The sequence below is a fragment of the Molossus molossus genome, unplaced genomic scaffold (assembly GCF_014108415.1).
Source record: "Molossus molossus isolate mMolMol1 unplaced genomic scaffold, mMolMol1.p scaffold_m16_p_13, whole genome shotgun sequence".
NCBI lineage: Eukaryota > Metazoa > Chordata > Mammalia > Chiroptera > Molossidae > Molossus > Molossus molossus.
In genome coordinates this window covers 34441723-34455747 of record NW_023425348.1, presented here as the reverse complement: position 1 = coordinate 34455747, position 14025 = coordinate 34441723, and the positions used below count along the sequence as shown (strand labels likewise).

Here is a 14025-nt window from a genome sequence, read left to right as displayed (position 1 = left end):
GCAGTTATTATTACTACTACTACTAAATCCATTGTCAGCATCCCAAATAAAATAGTATCCCACCAAGGAGAAACCATTTGCATTTCCTTCTCTGAAATGCTGATGGCCTGGTACCCCCCCCACCCTACCCCCAAATAAAAGTGAATCTTCCCTTCCTTGGCCAGAGCACACTAATGGGAACTAGGGCCCCAGTTACTCTGTCCTTTGAGCAACAAAAGAGGTCAGATACTATGCGCAGTCACATTCATTCCACAAATATTAACTGTGGACCTAGTCTGTGCTGGGCACTGTACCAAGTGCCTCATTTATTCGCTCACAGTCAGCACTTTCCACTGTACACTCTGGAGTCCACGGCCTTGATTCCTTACTGCAGTGTGCTGATCATCTAAAAGATCATCTAAAAGAAACATTATATAAAAACATTTCCCAGGATGAAACTGACGAGAATAGAAGAGGGCACTTTAAGTTGTCCATTTCTATTTTTCTCCCTGTAATTGCTTTTAAAAAAATAAAAAACAACTCCTCATTTACTTTCAAATTAATAAAGCAAATTATCCCCAGAGATGTTTTTGCCCAAAATCTGTCAGGATGGAAGACTTTAGGCAAGCTGGCTTTGAAATTGATAAAATGACAGAGCAAACCACCCCTGCCCCCACGGAACCCCATAGCTCACTGCTGGTGATGTGAGCACCGCTGGGAAGGCTGCCACCCACCCGGGGAGGCCGCAGGACCCAGAAGAGGCAAGTCTAACACGGAGCATCCACATAAGCTGTCACTGTCAAGGAAACCGCCTTCTCTAAAACGTCAGGTGAGGCACCAAGACTAAAACGTCTCGAAACTTAACACTTACTGAGGCCCAGCTAAGACTTAGCCACCTGTAAAAGAGCTGACAGAATGATTATTATTTTTGTGAAGTCACACCACTGCGTTGCCGCAGCACAGTGGGGGAGGGGGGAGCACTGACGTGGGGGTGAGACCTGCCTGGGCCTGGATTCCAGGGCCACCACTTCATTGCTGTGTGACTCTGGGCAAATATTTAACTTCTTTAAGTTCTACTTTCCTTATCTGTATTTTATGGCTTAAAATTCCAACCTTTGAGGATCTTTATGAGGATTCAAGGAAATGATTCATGTTAAAGACCCAGATGATGTTTGACACAGTAGAAACTCAACATGAGGATGCTCTGTCCACCCCTTATTTTCAGGCAGAAAAAATGTTCAAGGAACTCATCTCCTGATTTAGAGGAATAACAAGAATGGATCCCAGACAAATATTGCCTCTAATTTTTCTAAGACCCTAGGTCTGATAACTGGTATGTTCAGGACTCTGACAGTACTCGAGATGTTATGAAAAATTAAACAAACCCTTCCTCAATAGCGCTTTCTCACCAAATTGTATCATAGGCAATCACAAAGGCGTCCTCTGCTTTATTCTGCAGAGCACCATATATAGTGACATGCCCATACACATACAGCCTTAAGAACTGGGCTCGTCTCTTATGTAAGGACCAGTAAGCTCTCTGCGCCTTTAAATATCTCTGAAATCTTGGCTCAACAACAGAAGAATTGGGTCTGCTTTTGTGACGGTTCATGGTGGGTTAAGGGGATCCCTGAGACCAGCCTCAGGTTTTGATGGTTCACTAGGACAGCACATGGTCAAAGTCACAGCTATGACTGATTATAGCCAATCAGCAAAGAACAAAGGTAGACGGCGTGAAATGCGGGAAAAACAGGGTGTGAGCTTCCAAGTCTTCTCCCAGTGGAGTCACACAGGACATGCAACAAGTAGTGACAACATATGGGAAATGTTACAAACCAAGGAAGCTCATGTGAGATTTAGTGACCAGGGTTTCGACTGGGGGTTGGTCAGGTAGACAGCCCCTTCTTGGTAAGACCTCAAATTCCAGACTCCCGGAAAGAAAGCAGTAGCTCCGCATAAACTGCATTGTTTGCACAGTTTAGGTACAGTGAGCTACTCTTACCATTCAGAACGGTGGGAACCCTTCCGAACCCAAGTTCCCAAATGCCGAGCAAGGAGGCCTTTCTAAGGATAAGCAGTCTCAGGCTTGCTATGTTCATTCTTTTCTGCACACATGGGAACAAAGTGCCAAACATCTCATTACTAACTGCCAACTGACCACCAACTTCTTAGAGCCAATCTATGTATTGAAATCCTTCAAAAAAAAAAAGTGAACACAACTCAGAGCTTCAAAACATATTCATTCAGCACAGTTGTACTGTGTCAGCCTGCTGGGCTCTGGTATTAAGGAAATAGCAAGTCCCTTCGGTCTCTGCCCTCTACAACTTTCAGACGAATAGGAAAGATAAGATGAGTACATAAAGAGCTATAACACAAGGTAAAATGCAATAAAAGAGGTATAAACCAAACACTAAACCAGTTAGAGAAGGATGCGGAAACTTTTGTCATCAACCAGAAAAATTTTGGTAAGAATGACCACAGAGCTGCAGTTTTAAAGACAGGATTTTAGAGTAAGTGAGAGAGCCGGGAAGAGCTGAACAAGGGCAATGAAAGTATCATTTGATTGGAATCAGTTTAATTGGGAGACCAGGTTCATAGAAGGGGATGGTGGGAGATAAGAATTTAAAACAGAAACTAGGATCAGATCGTCAAAGGTCTCAAATATTGAACTAAGGAGGTTGTTTTTTTATGCTGTTGGTGAGGGGAGTCTCTGTGAATGTGTGTGTTTTTACTTTTTTAATCATTGTACTTTAGAATGAATGAAGGAGAGGAGTCACTACAAGCAAAAGGTCTAGGGCTTTCATAGTACAGCTCACAAAAGCCAAAGAAAGCCAGAGTGGCAGAATAGGTGAAATACAAATGTCATTTGGGAACCACATTGGGAAGGAAGCAGTAAAAATGCTCCTTGGAGATTCCCAAGACTCAAACAAGACCCAAAGTTCTTAAGCTGAATTAACGGGAGGATTAGTGCACTGAACAAGGAATGCCCAGAGGGCAGCCGGGTTAAAGGTAAAACTAATAACATGGCAGAAAACTCAGTGGACATATCTAGAACTTCAATGGAGATGAAGAGCCAGTGCTCAGGAGACAGGTTGTGGCTGGAACTGTAAACACAGAAGTCTCCGGCTTAGAGGTTCAACTATCGCAGTGGGGGTGGTTGAACTCAGCAAGAGAAAGAATGCAATGAAAAAAGAAAAACACAGAAAAGAAAGGAAATGACATTGTACTTGTCAACTAAAAAACAGAAAGAGCAGTTAGGTTGGAAAAACAGAATAGCAGTGTGTCACAAAACTGGGGAAAGAATTTCAGGAAAGAAGGAGCTATCAACACAGCCACCTAGGGCAGAGTCAAGGCAGACCAGGGCAGAGAACAGGCAATAGATTTGATTGACAACTGGCATGTCACCAGAGACCTCTGTCAATCAAAGACAGGGTGGGGCAGAAAACTGTGTGAGTCAAGGCCTCATGTCACTGAGGAAGAAAGTGAGATGAAGTTCTGGTGACTGAGGATAGAGAAAGTAATATAAAAGGGGACCTAGCCTTCCAAAGAACAGATGGTTGTAGAGAGATGGCATCGCCTGCCCCTTCTGCCTCAATGGGCAGAGACAGGGAGAAGCTCAGGGACAATTAAGGGTGCTCCTCACAATCCATAAGCCCAGTGATGACAATTTGAGAAGTTTACCTGCCCAGTGTCCAGCAGGAGGCATGCGATTTTACTCCAGATACACAGATCATTGGTAACAGGCATTTTGGAGAAGCCAAACACTATACACATGGCAAGCCCACAGCTATGCATGTCTTCTCCCTCAAGCAAATGTAACTCAGCTCTTAAGCTTGGTAGAGAGGTAACAATATAAATTCACACACACACACACACACACACACACACACACACACAACAGAGAAGTTCTCTACAGCCAGACTGCCTCTGTTCAAGCCCTGACTCCACCACTTAGCTTTATGATCTGAAACGATTTGCTTAACCACAGTGTCTCTGTTTTCTCATCTGTAAAATAGGCTTAATAACAGAAGCTATCTCATAAATTTGTGGTGAGGATTAAATGAGTTATTTCATGTAAACGCCTTAACTCAAATTCTGGCACACAGTAGCCAATAATTGTTGGCTATTTTTATTATCTTATTTTAGTCTTACTACAATGCCATGAGATAAAGCCAGGCAATCACTGTCTTCTGCATATTACTCATAAGGAAACTGAGGCTCAAAGAGGAAATACTTGCTCAGTTTTCACACAGGGCAGGATCTAAAAAAAAGTCTAGTACCCTCAACGAGATGTACAAAGATCTTGCGATCAGCCCGCTCCTTACCTCTTTGGCCTCGGCCCCTGCCAACCTTGCCTTGAACTGTACCCACCACACTCTTTCCTGCCCTTTCAACTTTGCGGTCCCTATTCATTTCTCAAGTCTCCCATCAGTGTCACCTCTTCTAGGAAGTCCATGGCCTTTGATCCTCCTTACCTCACCCCAGACACCTCTCTTCTCTATGCTCACCTCTAATTGTGGACTTCACACTGCATGGTAACTATAGACATCTGTCTTCCCCACTGGACTCTGCACCTAACACAATTTCTGGTGTAATATACATACTAAACACTCAGAGAGTATTTGTTGAGTGCTCTAATTCTTGTCTCTAAATCGGATATTCTTCCCACTGTGTCATGCTGCCTCTTTTATCAACAAACATTCACTATTTAATAATAGTTTTGAAAGAGTAGCAACAAATTTCACCAAAGATCAAATAATCATACCATACTTAAATATTAAGTTAAACGCAAGCACTGGTCATTGTACCTATAGAAAGTGAAGCACACATACACACACGCACAAAAGGCTGATCATTTCTACCCATAGTTCATCTGTTTTGGTGCCTTTGGTCTCAGAGGAGAGAGCAACCCTGAATTATCAAAGGATTCATCCTAGACATGATTAACCCAGTCAGCAAGATCTGAGGCTTGGCACATAAAGGAGGTCAGGTTCAAAGTTCTCACAATCCCAAAGCCCAAGGTGAGACTCCTCTAGGAGCTTAAAGCATACATCTTGATCCCTGTGTAGTGAACGTCAACCTGAGTGATCATAGGGAGGGCTACCAGAGAAGAGAAAAAGCAAGCACACCTACTGCATCCTTGCTTCTTCACACACCTGTGCTCAGTTCCATGGTGGGGCACACCTGTCCCCAGCAGAAACTGACAGGTGGAGCCACGTCTCCTCCACGCCCTTGGCTCCCAGCCACTACCAGTTCATGTGGGGAAGCAGGTGATCCTTTCTCCATCCCCACATCTCTAGTAACCAAGGCTATTATCCCCAGTGGCTCTTCCTGAGCAACTCTGGGTATATGTCAGGTTTTCCCTCTGGTCTGGATAAAGCAGGCAACACTTAAGAAAACATAAACACAGACCTAGAAACACACAAATACACACTTGTGTGTACTTGTGTCTGGCGCTGACTGCTTGGGGAAAAGGGCCACCCGGCTGCTTGCAATTTGCCCATAAATGATAGTTCTGTGGTCCAGGCCTCCCTGCTCCTCCCCCCAGGAAACTCAGAGGCTGTTAACCACAGCAGTGCCTGCTGAGCACCAGAAAGTCGAAGTGCTAACCAAATTCAGCATGCATGGGGAGTCAACTGCTTCAGAACCTTAAACTCGGTTCTGGATATTAAAAAGGGCCTAATCATTCTGTCTAAGCCCAAGCCTCACTCATTTTGCCAAAAGCATACTGGGGTCTTTTATTAAAAACTGGTAAACATTCCTAGCTCCAAAGCAGGCCATATGTATCTTTTTGGAATAATTTGGCTCCAATGTGGTCTAGTTTATAAATTAGTATTTGAAGTTACCATTTTCCAACAGTATATACCTTCCTATATAAGTCTTAAACAGTAACACCATCTCTACAAGGATCTTTTACAAAAAGCATGAAAATACGTTATCTTATCTGTACCCATGAGTCCAAACAAGTGTGCCTTCATTCAACTACAAATCCTCTTCCATACTTTGGGCAGTTTTACTGTCCTAAAAAGAAATCTAGCTACCTAGTTCTTTTATCACATTATTGAGACCCTTCCTCACACCCTCCAAGGTAAAGTGTAAGTTCTTAGCCTGGTCTCATCTTTGGGCTTCAGCCCATCACATGAGCAACACCTCTAGCCATAACTTACCTGTCTTCTGTGCCAACTCAGGGGTCTCTCCCTTTCCCTTGGTATCCCATGCCCTTGCAGACTCCATGCCATTGAGGCTGGAAGTCCCACCACCCCTGCTCTCCACCCCACCCCTTCTCAATCTAGCAAACTCCTCCTGGGCCATGGTTCTACCTCATCTATCACCTCCCAACTTCCCCAGGCAGTTGCTCTCTCTGCCGCCTCACAGAAGCTGTACCTATTTCTATTAGAACATTTACCACACTGTATTGTGAGTATTACTTCACCATTGTTGCCCTTATTAGGGCATTGTCTCATTCTTTTTTTAATCTCCAGTATCTGGTTGTAAACATAATGACTCGATGAAAACCCAATAAAATAGTGGGGCAAATCCTCTCAACTCCCATTTTCTCCTGGTGGAAATGGAAGCACCCGCCAAGGGAGTGGCTCGATGAAGTACAGTTGGGTGATGGCGAAGCTTGTACTGGGGCAGCTCTCAAGAGCCAAGAGGAAGTCTGGAGGAAGAGGGAAGAGGAAGGAAAGATAAGGGGAGAGAAGAGGGAGGGAACGAACGCACGGAAGCTGACACTAAGTAGCTATTCTGCGTAAGACACATCGTTGAGCACTTTCATGTATTCATTACCTTATTTCTTCCTTAGAGCCACTTTGTGAGAGAGAGAGGCTTTTTTTTTTTTTTCAGAAAAGGAAACTGAGACTCAGAGAGGTTAAGTAACTTATTCGATTACACAACTAGTCCGTGGATCCAAGGTATAAACTCAAGATGGACTCCAAAGCCAAGTTCATTCCACTACAAAGTGGCCTCTGTAGGAAACACAGGCTTCCAGACTCACACTTGCCAGGGACACAGCCAGAAGCAGCTTCTTCTCCAGAGCCCCTCCCCCATCGCCTTGCATTCACGATGCTTCACAACGTTCTGGCTTCTGACTTTCCACCTGTGACTGCGCCTCAGAACTGTCATTTTCAGCAACATACTGAACTTGTCTGTGCCTTAATTTCCTCATCATAAAGTGGGGAAAATAATACTACCAAAAATAATATCAATCATAGATTAGGGAGGATTAAATAAATGGATGTAGGTACGGTGTTTAGAACAGTGCCTGGTACACAGCAACTGCTCAATAAATGTCATATGTCATCACCACTCACTCGCCTCACAGGGTTAAGGAAGCAGTCAGAAGCAACCAAATATAACATGTTACTTCAGCAACAAAAGATATGCCAGATTAGATGAAAATACTTTTAAAATAACTGAGGAAGATGAATCTTACCTAACCAATGACTACCCCAGTGCTGTCTCTGCAGCAGGTCCATAGCACTGCAGACTGAAAGCCTGTGGTTTCAACTATTCACGAGTTACCGTGATTGTGTCACATGGAAATTGTAGTCACGTCAAATATGGCACCAGATAGGTATAAGGTGGTGAGTCCTTGGCTAATGAGTTTTTGGTCTACCACCCAGCAATAGCATCTCAATTCTTTTATTTATTTATTTATTTTTTCCCTCATTTTTATTAAATATATGACTTCATTTAATCCTCTGAACAACCTGTGAGGCGGGTACAATCATTCCCATCCTACAGACACACTGAGGAAAATGATATGCTGTAGTGATAGCTGTAGACCTGGGGATAGAGGTCTCAGGATGCACCCCGAACATGTCCCAAGATGGTAGAACTGAAACAACTCATAGAATTAAACCGGAAACCCACACCCCTTACTTCTAAAATTCAAGTGACTTGCCCTAAAGAATCTAACACACCACAGTTTAGTCTTCCTTCCAGGGGCCGCGAGTGGTTGAGGCACTGATCTGACTGAGCAGCTTGGCTTGGCTCTGACCAGCCCAGGCCCTCAGCTCACAGCCCTGTGCTTTAATCAACTGATTCAGCTAGTGGCAGAGGAGCTCAGGAGCCTGTGGCCACAAGTACTGACGCACAGAACACATCTGTCTAATCAGAAACTGATGATATCAGTTCTGTCAAGACTAGCAGTAAAACAATGCTTCTGCAAAGGAAAAAAAGAAATGTTCATTCCTCCAGAAGTTAAGCAAAGCTTTTCTTTCTCCCTCCAACTTGGAATGCAAATTTGTGGAATTGTTTACTAGGTCTTACACCCTCCCCTCTGAAATATTTCTTGGTGTATTTATAGAAAGAAGACTCATCTAGGAACAACAATCCAAAGCTATTTCTAACAGTAGTGGCACAGAAAGTAAGACAGTTAGGAAATGCTTTTATTTTGGCCTTTAAAACATTTTTTTTAATCTCTGGGATCACTGAGGACAACGCCTATGTTTCTGTGGTTATAAATACTTCGCATGTGTAAAGAAGTCACTGGGATCACCTGAGGGTTATTGCAACACATTTCAGCTAAGACTGTTTCAGAAGAGTCATTCATTCATTCGTTCACTTAATTCATTAAAAATACATTATTAAATTCCCACTGAGTGCCAGGCAATGTGGATGCAGACTTAAACAAAGAGTCCAAGCCCCTGGGGGATTGATCTTTTCCCAAAATGGTCTTTTCATCTCCAAGGTATTCCAGCCACTCCAGGTGCGCTCACCTCTCCCGTCTCCCTCCCTCTCCCAGAGTTCTGAAACACTCAGGAGTGTGCTCCTCCCACATTCTGCAAAGGTCTTAGCACACTGCCACTGGGCCCTAAGGAAAAATAGCTTATTTAGTGATTTAAGAGGTGAGTACTTAGAGACACACGTGGCTTTATTACCATAAATAAATAACCTGCTTTCATTATACTTCTGTCAACCTAGCTTCCCCAAAGTTGCCTGTGAGCAGCTCTCCCCTCCCAACAATCTGAGGAGGCTCCAGACCCACCATTAACAAACAGGGGAGTGGAAACAAGTCTCAACCATGTGTTCCGCAGGAGGGAAGCCAGCTGGGGAAACCCTTGGAAAATCATGAGGGCGCACCAAGAGCTTGAAGCAACAGGAAGTAGAAACATTTTCTGACACCTGATTCATCTGGATGTGGTCATTCTCTACCACACTTCACTTTGGGAAGATGTGAATGGAAAACAACCCAGAATCATAGATTTTTAAGTCTGGAAGGAACCTCATCTGGGCTAACCCCCTCACGTTATAGATGAGGAAACCAAGGCTCAGAGAGAGGATATGACTAAACCCAGATTGCACAGCTTGTCTCTGAGGTAGGAATAGAAGCCGGGCCACCTGCCTCCCCATGTAGGGCCCATTCCTCTCCCCAGAGGCTCCAGGAGCCAGGTGCATGCCTGCAGCAGCCCCCGTAGCATGCCCTGCCATGCCACACAGTACACCACCTTTCCAGCTGCGCTCATTGCTTCCTCTTTTTGTGCCTCTGCCTTGCTTAAAGCAACAAGACGCAGCCCTCAGCGCTCTGAGACCCCTGAACAAATGAAAAACTCTCCTGAATGGCAAGCTTGCTTTTATTCTCTGAAATGGGACTATTTTCTGTCTTTTTCTTCTGAAGATCAATGAGCTGCTAACCATCAACGAATTCTATATTCTTTGAAGGAAACTTAGAGTAGAGATCCGACAGAGTATTTACATCACAATTAATTCCTACTAATATTAAACCCAAGAACTAGATTTAGCATTTTATAGAGAGTGACAATGCTGTTGATCGTTATACACCTAAACTTTTCTTTAAAAACATAGCATACATACTTGCATGCAGCGCAAGTAACAAAAATGCTTGACACATGTCCCTCTTAGTGACTCTGGTAGGGGATGATAGAGTTGGGGTCATTATCCCCAATTTACAGAAGAGGAAATTGGTTCAGGGAAGCTACCGGTCTGCCCAAAGTCAAACAGGTAATAAAATGCAATGCTGTCACAATGGCCTTGTCTAAGGCTCTCTCCCTTCTTACTGTGCAAAGAATATAGCTTTAGAATATTCTGCTCAAATTTTGCACATCAACAACACTGAACAGCAATCTCTTCTGCGACATTTAAGACACTCGAGTCACTTGAAAAAGGAGCACAGCTTGACCCTGCAAGTTCTGCAGCAGCCCCACAGCAGGTGCTTTTCTCTGCTGGACACTAAATGACACAGGTAATTATTGGGGGGGTAAACATTGGGGATACAGACACAAGATTAACCTTTATGATGTTTTAATTATTCATAATTCTCTACATTCTTTCAAAAACAATCTGCGATGGCTCTTAACTTTGACAATAATTCAATCAAAAGTAAGGGCTGTATTCATTGCTTCATTTTTTAAAATATTTACTCATAGATGCAGAGGAAAAGACTTGGAAGGTTATATCTCAAGTATAGATATACTGATTAGTAGTAGTATATTATGAATGCTAATGTGTTTTATCTTTTTTTACAATGAATATGTATAGCTTTGGAAATAAGAAAACAAACAATGATCTCAGTTATCTGTAGAATTTATAAACAGCTGAATTCATAGAAACAGGCCTGGTAGTTGCTAGAGATTGGCGGTGGGGAAAATGGGGCAATGCTGGTGGAAAGGAATAAATTTACAGTTGTAAAATTAATAAATTCTGAGGATCTAATATACAGCATGGCCATAAGTTCACAATACTGAATTATGTACTCGAAAGTTGCTAATAGAGTAAATCTTACATGTTCCCACTACAAGAAATAGTAGCAATATAAACATGTATCAAAGCATCATGTGTACACCTTAGACTTATACAATGTTACATGTCAATTATGTCCCAATAAAGCTGATGAGGGAGGGGGGGAGAAGAAGAAAACAAATAATAAAAATTATTTTTATTTTTAAAATATCTTCTTCATTCTGAAAAATGGGGAAAGGGGTTATCAGCACAGGGGATTGGGAGCCCTATCACTGTGAGCCAAGTCAATGCAAAATACAAACAGTACTCTAAGCCCCCAGACCAGAACCTTTGCCTTGCTTCTCCATCTGAGGCTCTCAGCCCCCAAGAATATAAAACAATATTCCAGGGCACCAATTTTACACAAAGATTTGGGGGAAAGTATACATCAAATTCAACTTATGAAACAAAATGAAAAAATTGTATAAATCCTTAAATCAATTTTCAAGCTTGCTGGCACCAATCTGATACCTTCACCCTCACCCTCACCACCCCCACCCCTACCCCTAGAAGCACTTGTCAGTCTTTATTTTTCTCAGAGACTCTTCTATGGAAAAGTTTGGGAAACCCTAAGGCAAATAGCACCATCTAATCCCCCTCTTTTTTTGAGAGAGAGAGAACAGCAACCTCATTAATAAAGTCATTTTACTGTTAGTCTTTTTTAAAAGTAAAAAAAAAAAATTTTTTTCAGCTACTAGATCTTTAAAAACTCTTTATAAAACAGGTGACAGCAAATGTATTGCCAGGGAAATCCAAAGCCACAGAGGCATCGTTCACCCTATCCCCCTTGCCAGAGTGTGATAACTGTCTGACCTGGTACCCTGGGTTCTGAGGACTACCTCTGGGCTGCTTCACATTTCTACAGGACAGCAGACTGCTCTGCACAAGGTGCTGATTCAGTCATTCCCCAAATGTTTATTGAGTGAAGCTTGAGAAAGGCCTCTTAGGGGACAGTGGGATCATTCACAAGCCAACGGTCAGGGCTAACGGATCTCAGATGTGGACAATCAATCTTTCATTACACCTCAAACCACCTCTAGGATACAGCAAACGGCCCCTGCTCCACCCACTCAGAGCAGCTGGGTGGGATCAGGCAGGGTTCTGGAACAGGACTGCTGCCAGCGAGAGGCTAAGGCAGACTCATCACCACCAGAAGGGCCAAAACTCCTGCACCATAAATGATTTAACACCTCTGAACAGTGTCTGGCACCTAGTGAGAACTCAACAGTCATTTTTGCTGTTACTATTCCAACTTGCCCTTACTCAAGGAGCATCAAAAAAGTGGAAAGAACACAGGTTTTAGATTCAGAGAGACTGGATATGAATCCTGGCTATGCCACTTACTTGCCATGTGACTAAGGGATGAGATCTTTCTGAGCCTCTATTTCAAAAAGCTTCATTTGGCTTTGTGAGAATTAAGGACACATTATATGCAAAGTGCCCAATAAGATAGTCATTGTTGCCACTGGTTTCTATCACCCTTTCCGCACCCCTCCTGATGGGTCCTGGGATCTGATTTCACCTGGAAACCACACTAAAGCAGAAGAACTACAGTTGCGAGGGATCCAAGAAAAGGGAAAGGGAGGGAATGCTAAAGAACTTCCACAGAAACCCAATCAAAGTCCCCAGTTCCTCTCAACCACCCTCCTCTGTCTGCTCCATTCAACTGACAGCTGGGGCCACTATTCCCTAGCTGGGAATGGCTGCCAAGAAGGGGTCAGGAAGCCAACAGCAGTTTGAATCCATTCCATCTTTCAGTGTTTGTCTGTCTGTCTGAAGCCCCACTGGGCTTCCTCTGCACACCCCTGCCAGGCTGTGAGGGTCAGGAGGCTGACAGTGTGATTCACAGTCTGTTCTTATCTAGGCTTCCATCTCAACCCAGAACCCAAAGCCCTGGAGCGAGGCTGCTGGTCACAAACCAACATTCAATGAAAATACTTTTTTTTTTTTTTACTAAAACAGAGGATTTATAAAGGAAGAAAAGAGAAGAGGGGGGAGGCACGGTGGGTGCAGATGGGGGGGCCCACTTCCTACATGCTGGTGGAGCCCCATGACTTAGCCGCTGAAACAGTTGGTTTTCAACTTTAAACGATGATAAATACCATTCCTGTCATTTGTATCTCACCGTGGGACAGGTCTGGGTTTAGGAAGAGAATTCCAAAACAACATTGCTTATTTTCCAAGTAGACATCATCAGCCTCCAAGTCCCCTTCCCAACACCCCACCTGTACGTAGATAGGTCCTAACGCCCTACCTTACTTCACCTGGGCAATCTGGGGGCAGTTACTCTGCAGCCGGTGCCGCCAGCAGCCAGCCCCGAAAAGCCCGGGACACACGACCGCCCAGCAGAACCCCCACCGACCCAGGCACCGCGGCTTCCTGGAGACTCGGCCCCCTGGGCGGCGCCGCTGGCTCTTAAGTAGGTGGGCAAGTGAGGAAGGAAGCCTACCGGCTGCCAAAACCCAGCTCACGTTTTAGAATTCAGAAGACAAAAAAGCATCGTCCAACACCAGCTCCCTCGTTGGACAGAGAAGGCAACAGACACACAGAGAGGAAGAAAAAGTTGCCCGAGGTAACACGGCGAGTGGGCAAAAAGTCGAGACTAGAGCCCGGCCGCCCCGGGAGTCGCAGGCGGGCCGGGAGCGCGTCTGGCCGCCTTCCGCACGCTCTTACCCGGGGACCCGAGCCATGCGGTGCACCCCGCAACCCCGGCGCGGCGCGCGACCTTCCTCCAGCCCGGCGCCGCAAGCCTCGTCGGCGCTGGCGGGGCGCTGGCGGCTCTGCCCACCTCGCTCGCCAACTCGGCCGCCCAGGTGCCGCCCGGCAGCTGTCAGCGCAGGGCTGCGTGTGCCGGCTCCTCCCGCGGGCGGCGGGCGCGGCGCTGGGGCTCCGGGGCGCGCGGGCCAATGGCGCTGCGCCTGCTCCCCGCCCCGCCACACCCTCGGCGCCCGCGGGCTCAGCCCCCTGCCTGCCCTCGCCCCCTTCGGTTTCCTCCCCCTCCTGGGCCCTCACGGTCCTCCTGTCCCGGCCTCCTCAAACGTACCTGGACCTAGAAACAACTTTTTTTTACTGTGCAAAAAGGGCAGCGCTGTTATTTTTGACCATTGGGCGTCAGGAGCCTTGGAGTCCGACCGCGTGGAGCGCGAGGAGCCGCTCCGCTCATTTGGCATCAGCCACCCAGCGGGGAAAGGGGAGCCGAGTGGTGTGGAGCCTCATGACCCGAGCAAGATGCTTTGACCTCTCCAGGCAGCAGTTTCCTCACGAGTAAAATCCCTCACAGGTGTTGAGAGGATTAACTGTGAT

The 14025-nt window shown here is 45.2% G+C and overlaps 1 protein-coding gene across 8 annotated transcripts in view; it reads right to left on the bottom strand.

Moving 5' to 3' along the window:
* Positions 1–13447, bottom strand: part of SYTL2 (synaptotagmin like 2) — a 130186-nt gene extending 116739 nt beyond the window's left edge. For 7 of the 8 annotated variants that reach the window (XM_036258286.1, XM_036258289.1, XM_036258291.1 and 4 more), the window contains exon 1: positions 13396–13447. The gene's annotated coding sequence lies outside the window, so the exon portion shown is untranslated. The remainder of the gene's footprint in view (positions 1–13395) is intronic. The other variant, XM_036258288.1, reaches the window with a different exon arrangement.
* Between the last annotated feature and the right edge of the window lie 578 nt (positions 13448–14025).